Consider the following 3,762-nt stretch of genomic DNA (forward strand, 5'->3'; position numbering starts at 1 on the left):
CTTCTCGGGTATTTATTTAAGTTTCAGGGTTTGTATTTATTGGGACTTTGGAGGTATGTCACAGGGACATGCCATTTTGGTTGCGTGTCTTATGACACAAGCGGGACACTTAGAACATAAACACGGACACTGACACGTGTAGTGAATATTTTAATATTTTTAATATTTAAAGTATTATTTCAATAAAAAATTCATTTTTTAGTATTAAACTATCAAAAAAAATAGTTTTCATTGATTAAAAAATTGTGTGCCCTCGCATCTTATTTTTCAAAAACAAGTTATTTACTTGAGCGTCGCGTCACTCATCCTCGTGTCTTAGTGTCTTCGTGTCTTTGTGTCTTCGTGTCTTTGTGCCTTCGTGTCTTCGTGTCTTCGTGTCTTCGTGTCTTCGTGTCTTTGTGACGTGGCCCTTGGAGTCCTCAAAACCATTGTCATCACAAAATGGATTGGATATCCGATTTGATCCCATGTTGTTAAAAATTGTTCTAAATTAACCGATTCAAAAGGGGCTAATTCAATTCATTTTCTAATATTTTTTGAGGGTGTTAAAAAATATTTTTTATTTTTTAAAATACTGTTAATTTTATTTTTTTTAAAGGCAAGCTGGTGTTAGGCAGACTCTAACCAGTTATACAAGGATACCATTGGGATTTGAACTTGCAACGTCCCAACACAAGGTGACTTGCACTAGCTGCTCCTACCAATCAAGGAGAGCCCTACGTGTCAATCTGATGGAAAAAAATTGTCGATTCCATTTGATTCCTATGTTCTTCTAAGAAACCGATTCACCTAGTGAACTGATCTTAACAACATTGATCTGATCCGATGTATTATTACGGGATTCAGATCATTAAAATCAGATCCGGATGTAGATTCAGATTTGCTAAATGGGATTTCTTTCCGATTCAGAACAGTAATCTAGGTTGGATCTAATTTGGATTTGGATTAAAACCTAATTTAATTTCTTTTTTTTTCATGTAAAGAGTTTTGTTTTATTGTTTTTTTTTACCACATCTAGTATTACCTCATGTGTTTCAGTTCTAGGTTCAAACCTATCGTTTTATATCTGAAGTGTATCTGGATTCATATTCAGATCTATATTGTATATTACTCATTCAGGTTTGGATCTAACAAGATCCAGCCCATATCCAATTCATTTGCTGCCCTGGCCCTGGCATGGCCTGTTTTTCGGGACCCAGCCCAGCTCAGTCTCTTCACAGCTACTAGCCGGTCAACCTGCTCGTGACCATCAATGAGCTGGACAGCCTAGTTCAATATGGACCCTGCCCATGCTATACCAATAAAAAATTAGCTGGTGGTCCGCGGGCCATGCATGGCCCAACCTATCAATCATGTTGGATTTTAAGTTAGTCGGATTCGGATTTGGTTTTAACTGATATCATCTTACTTCAAATTCAAAACTAAATCTGATTTGGTTTTAATTATTTTCCCGAAGTATGGGGGTGTTTCCCCATCTACCTCCTACTACCATAGTAGTAAGTTCCCAACCTTAGTCATTTTGCCAAGGTACACATACATCCATTTTTTTTCATATTCATTGCACAAACTCACTCAGAGTGCTCCGATGTATTTAAACTAGTCAAGCACACAATCCCCGGTACCTTTAACCAGTCAGGCACAAAATTTAAATTTAAGTTTTTCATTAGTATTATGGTTATTACCTATAGTGCTTCGGTACCTTTTAAACTATCAAGCACCGATGCCCCGATACCTTTAAACCAGTCAGGTAATAATATACGTGTGTGTTATAACCCATGTGTACACACTTTATAATTTGCATCTTTAAATTTTATATGGTAAAATGCCACATCATAGAATTAGTCTTTAAGATTTCAACGTCCCAACACAAGGTAACGTGTACTGGAAGTTCTTATCAAGCAACCAAAACCCATTTGTTTCCATGAGAGAGTATGCAGTGCAATTTAGGAGGTTTTGTGGCCTAGTTGTATATACCTTCCTTCGTACCCACACACATTTAGACTTTCCAGAAATTATACAACTTATCCGATATTTGAGCATGTCAGAAAATATGTAGTCTAATAGGCTATTGAACCTCATAATATGCACAGATTATCAAATATTGGGACATTTGAGATCTTGCAAGTTAATAGGCATTTGAATATAAGGAAACTGTACAACTTTGCTAGGCATGTGAGCATTCCATCCATTCTCATTTAAATATCATTTTTTTTGTTCATTCAATCGATAAACACCTGAACATCTTGTAAAGTAAACGTTTTAATATAATAAATTTTGCAGCTTAATAGGTAGAAATATCGCAGGCCTGAACACTCTTTCGGAATCAAATGTATCTCTAGCTCAAGTCAGTATGAAAATGCAGAAAGTGTAAGCATACTGACATGTGCGACTATATGTTTAGAACCCATTAACAACTAGAGTTATTAAGATTGAATTAACCCAGTATATATATATATATATTGATTTTACATGAATTAAAACTTTATGAAAGCAAATTATTGTGTCAACAACTTGCATTCTCATTTGCAGAAAAATAAAAGATGTGGTTTACACGCTTAATCTAAATATCAATACACCCACCCACAACATCACTTATGTTAAATGACAATACTGCTGAAATAAATATTTCTCAAAAATTCACAGCATAAATAATCGCTATTTTATAAAGTCTATCATAGAAAGTGAAAGTTGTAATTGACAGCACATATGTTTGTTTGTTCATTTTTTTTCTTAAGCATTTTCCCAACTACCTGTGATGCATACACGCATTGAACCAAATGGGATAGAACGTATTATCTACCAACCAACAATATTGCATACAAAAGTTTCCTCATTAAGCAATTGAATCCCAATATGCTCATAATATTAACAATAGGAACTCATAAAGAAAACAATCGATAGACACCAATTCATCCAGTCGCATGTTCAACAAAATAACTTAGTGTACACAACAGTTATCTAACTTTATTAACAGAGTAAAGAAGGGTGAGTGATAGAACAAATTTTAAATGGTACATCTAATAGTATCTTTCCATTCAGAAATATAAGTTTAGACAAGGAGAAATAGACATGCTTTGGTCCACAACCTCACACCCAAATACACGACAAGATAAGTGCTCTTAACAAAAATCGAACTCCCTTGGCAAAGATCGAAAATAAACCCTTAACTGAAAATAAACCCTCTTTTTTTCAAAGCAGTCGGAACCCCCAAATCAGTCGATTTGGGTTTTCCGACAACCCACATATCCTTGTCTCATCCCCTTCATAAAAAAAAAATCTGAAACCCCCAAATCATGGATTTGGGGTTTTCGTTGTAGGATTTACTGTGATCCCCAACTATCACAAAACTCCCCCTTTCCTGATTTGGGGACTTTCGATCCCCCCACAAACACACCCCGAGCACGTGAACTACCTACGGAGAAGAATAACAATAACCTACCGTTTTTCCGACGGTTGGTGGCTGCTGCTGCGAGTGGAATGGTCTGTCAGCCTCGGCTGCACCGCAACCTGGAGAGAGGGCAAGGTCGGCTATCGTGCAAGGTCGCCGGCAGCATCGACCGGCGTCAACGATGGTCGAGGTTGCCGCACGCAGGGAGACAGAGAGAAGAGAAAGAAATAGGGAGGCAGAGAGTGCAGGAGGAGAAGGAAGAGATGAGTGGGTGGGAGAGCGAGAGAAGAGGGGATTTATAAGAGGGTGGCCCATGAAATGGAAGGGTCGTTACCCCCACCCCGGTGCCTGCACTACCCTTTTCCCCTAGCTCC

The sequence above is a fragment of the Nuphar pumila genome, chromosome 3 (assembly GCF_984573655.1).
Source record: "Nuphar pumila chromosome 3, dmNupPumi1.hap1.1, whole genome shotgun sequence".
Taxonomy (NCBI): Eukaryota; Viridiplantae; Streptophyta; class Magnoliopsida; order Nymphaeales; family Nymphaeaceae; genus Nuphar; species Nuphar pumila.